Consider the following 10,420-nt stretch of genomic DNA (forward strand, 5'->3'; position numbering starts at 1 on the left):
CACTAATCCGCAGACACTTAAAAAACAGAGGTTGTGTGTGTGTGTCCACGCACATGCATGTGTTCTTCCATCTCGCACATACTAGTCAAATAATTGGTCTCTGTGTTAGTCAAATGCTGGGCTAGGTGCTAGACTATTTATATAGAACCTCTAAAAAAGGTAATGCCCTAAGGAAGCTCAGGTTGAATCCAGTTGATCTTTTCTATAGTTTTTTCCCTTGTAAAATGATATCCTTTTTAGAAATTTAATTCTTACTATAGCCCTCCTATCCTTACTCCTACTCTGGAGGTAACCATATTGATAATTAAGTGGTTTTCTTCCTGTTTTCTATTCATAGATGCACAAATGTTTATGTATTTTTTTAAATAAAAATGGGATCATGCCATACAAATTGTTCTGCAATGTGCTTTTCTGTACGACTTTTTTAAGATTTTACTTATTTGTCAGAGAGAGAGAGCATAAGCAGGGGGAGCGGCAGGCAGAGGGAGAAGCAGGCTCCCCACTGAGCAAAGAGCCCAATGCGGGACTTGATCCCAGGACCCAGAGATCATGACCTGAGCCAAAGCCTGACACTTAACTGACTGAGCCACCCAGGTGTTCTTGTAGGACATTCTTTTTTTTAACAGCTTCATTGTGTCACATTGTGTGACGACACTATAATTTAATCCATCCCCTATTGGTGGAATTTTAGGTGTTTGCAGTTTTTCGTGATTACAAGCTGTAGTGAACACTCTTAGATCTGTTTGCACTCATATCAGTGTTTCTGTAGAATAAATTTTTAGTGTAATTATGAGGTTGATAGCTTTAAATATTTATTGATAGGTAATACCACACTGCCCTCCAAAAAGATTATAACAATTTACATTCCTTCCAGTAAGTAGTGTGAGAGGCAGAAGCAGGTGAATGTTGTGACTGAAACAGCTGGTCAGGCAGCTGCATTTTCAAGGTTGGCTTTAGTTCCAACTGTGGATTGGAACCATGGGTTTCCTGGAATGTCTGCATCTCTCAGTGGATGACCTAGATTTGCTTGGCTCAGTCTTTTCTCCCAAAGAGAAAATGGGCTCATTTCATAGTCTCTTTGGTCTTTGAATCACTGGTACTCAGGACTGCGGAACCGGCCGGTTCAGTTGGAGGAGCATGCAACTCTTGATATTTGGATCACTGGTACTCAGGACTCAGAACTTTGGTCTTTGGATCACAGGTACTCAGAACTGAGGACACAGGATGATTGAAAACCAAAGATGGAAGCAGAGCAGCTAAGGAATATGACCAGGTTTTAGATGGATAAGTTACTGCAGTCAGAGGTATCATCACTAATGCACTCATTCTGCTTAGAACACTTGCTTTGTGCAAGGTAAGCAATATAGTCTTTGATTATGAGTATTGTTTGCTTTCCCCCCCAATTCCTCTGTGTACTCTCTTCCTGTAACTTTCATTTGAAGCTTGTCCAAGTTTTCAAAACTGCAACATTTTTATCAGCCATTAACCACACCAAACTGTAAGAATTGCCTAGTAAAGTTGGACATGTAATTAATGATTTGGCTCTATCCCATTAATGGTAGCTGGAAGGACAACTAGAGAGTCACCTGTACACATACCGCAGGAGACATGTATGGGAACATTCACAGTAGCATTCTTGCAATAGCAAAAAACAAGAGACAACCAAAATATCCATCCATAAGAGAATGGATATCCAACTGTGTCTTCAGACAATTGTATATTAAGCAGCAGTGAAAATGAATGAATTATATGGATAAAGTAGTGTTGAATGAAAGAAATCACAGATGAATAAATATAATATGAATCCATTTATATAAAATTTAAAAAGGAGGTAAGATTGAACATTTTTAGAGATATATATACATGTATATTTGGTTAAGAAAAGCAAGAGAACGGAGGCATCTGGCTGGTTTAGTTGGAGGAACATGCAACTCTTGATGTTGGGGTCATGAGTTCAAGCCCTACGTGGAGTGTAGAGATTACTTAAATAAATAAAAAACTTTAAAATAAAAAAAAGCAGGAGGATGATTAACACCAAATTGAGTAGTTATCTCTGGTGGGAGGATGGCAGCAGGGAGGGGCACATGGGAAGCTTCAAAGGTGTTTCTTAAGCTGGGTCATGTTTACATGGCATAGGTTTTATTATTGTTCCTTTAAATTGTACACAGGATAGGGGCGCCTGGGTGGCTCAGTCGTTAAGTGTCTGCCTTCGGCTCAGGTCCTGATCTCAGGGTCCTGGGATCGAGCCGTGCATCGGGCTCCTCGCTCCGCGGGAAGCCTGCTTCTCCCTCTCCCGCTCCCCCTGCTTGTGTTCCCTCTCTCGCTGTATCTCTCTGTTAAATAAATAAATCTTAAAAAAAAAATTGTACACAGGATATATTACATATACATTGTATCATTGTATAATATTTTTCAAGATAAAAAATTTAAGTAAAAAATGTTGAAAGACTTCTCTCTGTTTAACCTTTGGTTATCTCTGAAATAGTGACTCTCCTCTTTTAGTCACCCCACGACATAACTCCTAAGGTCTCTTTGACCTCCGTGTAGCTGGTGGTACGACTGCCAAGTGCTTGGGCCACAGATCACTTTCACCAGGGATAGAGAGCATCATATATCTGGTATTTGGGGGAGTATAATGATAAGCAATATATAATAATTTGTGAAAGTGGCCACTTTAATATGCCTTAGCAGATCCAAACACTGCTCTTTATCATAAAAGAACAGGGATCTAAATGCAGTTTATGGCTTTGGTGTTCTAGATCTGGCATGCTTTCAGACATAGAGAGCTCTGTGCCTTGCCATTTCCTAACACTTAATATCATGGCATCTAGACACAGATTTTTTTTTTTTAAGATTTTATTTATTTGAGAGAAACTGCATGAGTGGGAGGGGCAGAGGAGAGGGAGAAAGAGAGAATCTCAAGCAGACTCCACACTGAGCATGGAGCCCGACACAGGGCTCAATGTGGGGCTTGATCCCAGGACCCTGAGATCATGATCTGAGCCAAACCAAGTTGGACACTTAACTGACTAAGCCACCCAGGCACCCCTTGACAGATTTTTGAAAATACTTCAGTATTCAAGTAAATAATAAATGATACATTTTTTTCAGGTTATTTTTCCTGTAAACTTTACAACATTCTAAATGTTGAAGTTAAGGTAGGTTAAGAATTGTAAAAAAAAAAAAAATAGCTTTATATCCTATCCTAAATGCTATATTTCCCAGAATCAAAACTGAGGCAAAATTGTAAGAATTAAGAATTTTACAAGCCAAGGAATGCCAAGAATTGTCAGCAAACTACCAGAAGTTAGGAAAATGTTGTGGAACAGATTCACCCTAACAGGCCTCAGAAGGACAAACCATGTTGACACCTTGATCTCAGACTTCTAGTCTCCAGAACTACGAGACAATTCTGTAATTTAGCCCATGATGCTAAAATAAGGGCTGCCTCTGTTATTTGCTATGTTATACCAAAAATGACTGCGGGCAGTCATCGAAAGGCGAGTTTATTGGCAGTGATCCTTTCAGTGAGTACACAGAAACCATTGTCCAGGACCTATTTCAACTTTTCTTTTTTTTTTTAAGATCTTATTTTTAAGTTATCTATACACACAACCTGGGGTTCAAACCCACAACCTCAAGATCAAGAGTCACATGTTCCACTGACTGAGCCAGCCAGGCTCCCCTCAAATTTTTTTTTTAAAGATTCATTTATTTATTTGAGAGAGAGAGAGTGGTGTGGGGGGGGGGGCAGATGGAGACAGCAAGAATCTCAAGCCGACTTCCTGCTGAGTGCAGAGCTGATGCGGGGCTTGATCTCATGACCCTCATCATGACCTGAGCCAAAACCAAGAGTTGGGTGCTCAACCAAAGCACCTAGGCACCCCACCCCTCAACTTTTTAAAAGCTAGAAAAAAAATTTTTTTTCACATGTCGAGCTCTGTGTCATTCAAGAATTTAAAAATCAGAATTCTAAATCCATAGCTATATAGCAACAGGAAGTTGATAATTGAGATGACTTGGTCTCTCTTAATAGTCCATTTTAGTCATTTGCATGCTGTCATAATTCAGAACAAATGCAGCCTTCATCTGTCCATCAGTAACACTTCTAAGTATTTACTAAAGGAATCAGTAAATACAAATCAAAACATTTAGGTAAGAATTTCAAGAAAGTAAAAATCCTTGAGGAAGCTGAAGGAGGAAAAAGTGCTCAGAGTTAATGACTCAAAGAGAAATATAAAACACTTACTGCCCTATAGTATCACAATCAAACAAAATTATTGCTTCTGTTTCTAATTCCATGGAATCATTGGTCACATCCTCAGGTCTTGCCTTCATCCATTAACTTCACCCTTTTGGAGTTGGGTTTGGCCCAGTTTTACTACTTTCTGGAAGATTTCAAATGCAAATTTTGGAGTTTAGAAATCTGGGGCATTGCTCCTCCTCAATGTGATGAGAAGGAAAGATGTAACCGGTTGTTGTTTGCTAACTATCCAGAGCTACCTCAGCAGAAGACACAAAACAAGGGGATATAGCAAGTGTTACTCCCCAGTTCCCTTAATCTATTAGCATTTATTCATGTTGTCTTTCCTAAGCAACGTTACTCTAAACTGGATTTCAGTTTTTGCTCTATTGATCTTCAATATGAAAACATTTAGTTTTCAACTCAGTAGGCATCCCCAGAAGCTGTAACCACAAAGGGGATGCTTTCGTGTGATAGCATGCAGCTCAGGGAATGATCTGAGCAAAGAAAAATAATTTCCAGTTGGTGTTGCAGGCACAAAGAATAACTGGATTCACTCTTGAACTTCTTCAGGCCTTGTCATGACTGTCTTCCCAGAAATGGTTCTCCAGTGAGACCATACTTCCTAATGGTAGGAACAGACTGAACTCCTGTCGTTGCCTGCCTCTCAAAACCAATCTTTTTTTTTTTTAAGAGATTTTTGTTTTGTTTTGTTTTTAAGATTTTATTTATTTATTTTAGAGAGAGAGAGAGCATGAGAGGGGGTAGGGTCAGATGGAGAAGCAGACTCCCCGCTGAGCAGGGAGCCTGATGCGGGACTTGATCATACCTGAGCCGAAGGCAGTCGCTTAACTAACTGAGCCACCCAGGTGCCCTCAAAACCAATCTTTGCAAGCTTTGCAGCCCAAGGTCTGGTTTTTCATGCAAGAATTAAGAAACAAACTGGGGGCATACCAAAACAAAACAAAAAACCCAAAACCAAAACCAAATTCTTTGGATTTCAATTCTTCCTTCAAAGCTATGTCCTAGAAGGGCTGCTGACCATCACCAGTTAAACACTGAATCATTCTTCCCAGAGCACCTCATTCTCCGAGGACAGTGGGTCTTCCTGAAGCTGGACATGGAGAATGAAGGCCCACTCCTAGGCCCCGAAGAAGTAGGTTGGAATACCTTGGTAACACCTTTGACTGCGCAATGATTTTTTTCTCTCGTGGTCTTTCAGAGGGTGAGGAGCCCTGCAAAAGTTCAGGATAGGCCTTGTGAAGAAGAACCTTGGTGTTGATGGGGAATGGTTTCCCTGAACTGTGGTTTGTTGACAAATTTCAGGGAGTAATAGAGATCTTTCCAAAGGTAGCAGCCATTCCTCTAGAAGTACCTTGTCCAAGTCTTGCAGTTGCAGCTGCGCCAGTAGATGGCGCCTCTAACTCTTACTGCCTTATTACAAATGTATTTTTCCATTACTAATCCAAGGTCCCCCCCAGCCCACCCTGAGTTTTTAAATAATCTGGCATGTTGTTGATTCTTTTGATTCTCTTAGAAAAAGTTACAAGTGAGCACAGTTCTTACAGGTGAAGAGATTATAGAAATGCAAAATACTGGAACTGTCATAGCAAGTATTACTGAAATTTCATATGAAAGAAATCATGAATGAACTAAGCATGAAAATAGGTAAAGAGCTGAAGAACAGAAAAGTGAGCTTCCACTCACAAGTCTGTTTTTTTTTTTTTTTTCCCCCTCTAGACACTTCCAGTGCTTTGTATTTTCAGAATTTCTACGGCTGAAGATGTTCCTTTGGGAAAGTAATCCTCTCACTTTTATTTGTACAGACTAGATACATTGATAGATCTTATCAGTTTTCCATAGGAAATCGTCACTGCAAGAAGCAGGCATAACTTAGAGAAGTGATGCAGTCTTGCCTGTCTTTAGAGAGGTAGCAGTCCCAATAGGCCATTTATTTAAGTTTTTTAAAAGATTTTATTTATTTATTTTTTAAAGATTTTATTCATTTATTTGAACACAAGCAGGGGGAGTAGGAGAGGGAGAAGCAGGCTTCCCATGGAGCAGGGAGCCCGATGCGGGGCTTGATCCGAGACCTTGGGATCATGACCTGAGCCGAAGGCAGATGCTTAACGACTGAGCCACCCAGGTGCCCCCTGATAGGGCATTTAAATACTGTCTGGCAAATGCTGGGGGAAACCCAGGAGTAACCAGGAGGAGTGTAAAGGTCCAGAAGCAAGAGAAAGTACAGGGACTAAGTTACAGGGAATCTAAGACAGGGCTGCGGGTTGCAGGGCAAAGGGAGACTTGTTGATGGGGATGATATCTAAGCTAAGATCTAAAGGAGGAGCAGGAACCAGGCAGGCAGAGATGAATGGGAAGGAGGTACAGGGGAGCAGAAACATGTTCCAGGGAGAGGAGTAGGAATAGCATAGGTCTTGGGCGTAGAGAGTAAATCTGAGTTCAGAACAAGTTAAGATCAGTGTGTTCAGGGCACTTTAGAAAAGTCTCAGAGGTTCTTTACTTTTTTTCTGACATAGACCCCTTTGGCAGTCTGGTGAAGTCACTGGGTCCCTTCTCAGAATGTTGTTTTTAAATGCATAAAATTAAGTTTGTTGGAATACAAAGGCAACAATTATGTTGGAATACAGTTATGGAAATATTTTTAATATCTGTGATATAATAATATAATACTGTATGTACTTCTTTAGGAATGCGTAACTTAATGGCAGGTCTAATAATTTATTTGAAATAGTGATCAGCAGGTAATGGGATATAAAAATATGTGATTTCTCTTGGTAACAAAATTACAGTTAAGGTTAATATTACTATAGTTCATTGCTTACCTTTACTGAAGGCAGTACTTTCAATGATAGATTAGTGAAAATAAAGATGCACTTTTTCCTCCAACCAAATAACCAATTGAATTCTTATGAATGTGGACTCTAATGGACTCCTTATGAATGTGTGGAACCGGGATAGAAACCCTTCTTAAGAGCAGGTGGCAAATGGATTGGAGAGCAAGGCTGAAGACAGGTGCTGGGGCGACCCAAAGCTCTCAACACAGGCATCAATATCCCCAAGGGATTTGGATTTACCTGGGGAGGAACCAGTGACAGCAGTGGGCCAACTGCCTACTCTCCGGGCGGCAAACCTTGCTGAAGCACCAGCCAGGTGCCAGGTATGCAGTGTGCACAGCCTCATGGGAGAGAGAACAGGTAAATCATTTCTGCAAGGGATTAACGAACACTAAATACTAATCTCCAGCACGGTATTGAATGGAGGTTAAGACCCAACAGAGTTCGACAGACTTGGATTACACTGCCCTTTCTTACATAGTTATAGAAGCTGTATAACCTAGGACAAGTTTATCTTCCAGTGTCCTCATCTGTAAAAAGGAGTAATAAAAATGTCTATCATGATCATAGGGTTATGACGAGTTAAAGTGATGTAATTCATTGTGGTGCCTGTAGATAATAAATACTGGATAAATAAAGGTTAATATGAGTTGAATGAATGTGCCTGATGACCTTTGAAGAGGAGAACCCCTCTCTTCTATTTCTGTCCCCTGTGTCTCCCTCTCTGTTTAAATCTAAGAACAGGTTTAACACTTTCTTCCGTGGTAAGGTAGCCATGTTTCAGGTCTTCAGTCTCTGGCTTCTAGATACTAAGTTTCTGCATGTTGTCAACATCTTTTTAATGTTTCCCAATGTATACTTTTCTTGAGCACATGCAGCCCGCTGGGGTCTGGAAGAGAATCTTGAACACTGTGTCTTAAAGTAGCTTTTGCAGTGATAACCTGGTATGTCATAGTAAGGAGAGGTATTAAAAACTCCGCGGTAAGGGGTTTATGGTAACTGAAGTCCCTCACTCAGAAGCTAAGTTAATTTAACATGGAATTTTTTGCACTGTTGTTTACTTCATATAAAAAGATAATAAATGAAGCACACACGTCTTCTGGGATGTTTCTTTCCCTCTTGTTTATCTGTGACGTTAGAATGCTCCAAAAGCTGTCTTCCAAATACCTCAAACCAGACATTGATGCTCCCAGAGTAAATCGAGTAGTAAACCGTAACTGGAATAATCAACTGTTTTCACTCGCAAATAAATTTACATTCATCTGAGGCAAAAAGCCACAGCCGACGAGGATGGGATTCGAACCCACGCGTGCAGAGCACAATGGATTAGCAGTCCATCGCCTTAACCACTCGGCCACCTCGTCCGCGAAGTTTAGTCTTTCCTGGTAGCTATAGGGAGTAATACTAGGGGGATGTGACGCAATGTTATGGAAGCCGCCATTTTGTACGGAAACAAAGATCTGATCATTTTTACAGCAAGTAATCAAAAGAAGATGGCTGCTCCCACGATGTGAAGGATCTGCAGTGGAGCGGGACAAAGGAAAATTCGGCGGAAAATAAGATAGCCTTTAAGGAAATAAAATTGATATACAGACTGGGAAGGAAGTTTGATTAAAGGAGTCAGGAAGGGGGTTGCTCCGGAGCATAAGGGGCGGAGCCGACGCGTAGAGCGGCTTTGCGCATGTGTAACAGCTCGGCGGTTAGATTTGAATACTTCACTGAAGTAGTCTGGGCGTTGCGAGGTTAGTCGGTGGGCGGCGGCGGGCTCGCTCTCTGAGGAGCGCGCGGACCCCAAACAAATCTGAGGACCATTTGTCAAGCAGCTGGACTGCGGTGGGTAAAGAGAATGACCCTTTCGTTCTAGGCTTCCGGGGCGGTGGGCATTAGGGTTTTTCTGGGCGCTCTGAAGGCTCGGTGGTGGGTCGTGGGGACGCTCCCTCCGCCAGGCGGTCTCCGAAACGCTGGGCCCAGAGTAGAAGTTTCTGCCGGTTTGCGGGGCTCTTTGCCCACCTGAGCCTACGCTTTGTGCGCCTTCCTCTTCCCTCGCACTTCTCCCTCCACACCTGAGCCCCTCGGGCCTGCTCGGATTGCCGGTCCGCGGCGCCCCGCCATCTTCTGTCAGGGCTCCGGGACTGTGCCTCGCACCCCTTCCCTAGGGGACTCCCGGCGGTTTGTATTTCCGACTCGGTCTTTTTGTAGCTATAAGTGAAGTGACAGCGTTGAGTGGTTTTAAGCGCTCGGCTGGTCGCAGTTTATTTACTGGCAGCACTAAACAGACATTCGGTTTCCTGCAGTTGCAATAACATTAACAGATAAAGCCAGTATTAGTAAGCCACAAACGAGTTTTGAAAATATCTCCCTGTGTCCATTAGTAGCTCGGAGCTTATTAAAGCCCCTTTTTCTTGCTGCTTATCTCAGTACTGAGTTTAAGGGAAAAAATTCTCAAATATTGCCGATTGGAATTTTAGAGATAAGTTTGTAGAGATATGACGGAGAAAACCAGAGCAGAGCTTACTCTAGCTAGATATTAAGATTGAAGTTTTCACTTCAGTTGAATTGGATCAGTCGAATTCCTCGGATATTTAGTGGGTTCCTTGTCTTGTGCTAGGGCCGGGAGCGAACGATTCAGAGTCCCTAATCTGGAGGGATTTTCAGTCCAAAAGAGAAAATAATTAACATTCACAAATAACTATAATACAAGACAATGTAAAGGATTATAGGACTTTGTAAGGTGGTATGGGAGCACAGAAAAAGGAGAGTTTATTTGATGCTTTTGGCCCTGGAGACTAGAGGAGGCTTTGTGGAGAAAGGGGCATTTGAGGTGGAACTTGAAGGGAAGGATGCCTTACAGAGATGAGTCAATGTAAGATTTTGCTAATTAAAGGTTGGGTTCAAAGCAGTATGATTATCTTTGACTATGTGAATGGCTGGAAATGTTTACAAGATGACAAAGAGATACAAAAATGTTTGGAGTGGTAGAATCAGTGACATGCTTGATGCTGAATAAGAGAGCATAGTAGAAGATAATCTAGGTATTGATAGTGCTGTCCAATAAAACTTCCGGTGATAATGGTAATGTTTTATATTTGCACTGTCCAGCATCGTTCACCACTAGTCACAAATGACAACTGAACACATGAAATGTGGCTATTGTGACTAAAGAACTGAATTTTAAGTTTTATTTCATTTAAATTAAATTTAAATAGCTACTGTATCAGATAGCACAGGTCTAGAGCCTGTTATCAGTAGACACAGTGGAATACATTAACCCTAGAAATTGGTAGTGAAATGCAGGAGTAGCCAGAGTCAGAAAGTAAATGCT

At 41.4% G+C, this 10,420-nt stretch overlaps 1 non-coding gene across 1 annotated transcript; it reads right to left on the minus strand.

Annotated features, from left to right (window-relative positions):
- Window positions 1-8,380: 8,380 nt before the first annotated feature.
- On the minus strand, window positions 8,381-8,462 carry TRNAS-GCU. The gene has a single exon. It is a non-coding gene; the product is annotated as a tRNA-Ser (tRNA).
- Window positions 8,463-10,420: the final 1,958 nt, after the last annotated feature.

The sequence above is a fragment of the Mirounga leonina genome, unplaced genomic scaffold (genome assembly GCF_011800145.1).
Source record: "Mirounga leonina isolate KUSES-001 unplaced genomic scaffold, KU_Mleo_1.0 Mir_91, whole genome shotgun sequence".
NCBI lineage: Eukaryota > Metazoa > Chordata > Mammalia > Carnivora > Phocidae > Mirounga > Mirounga leonina.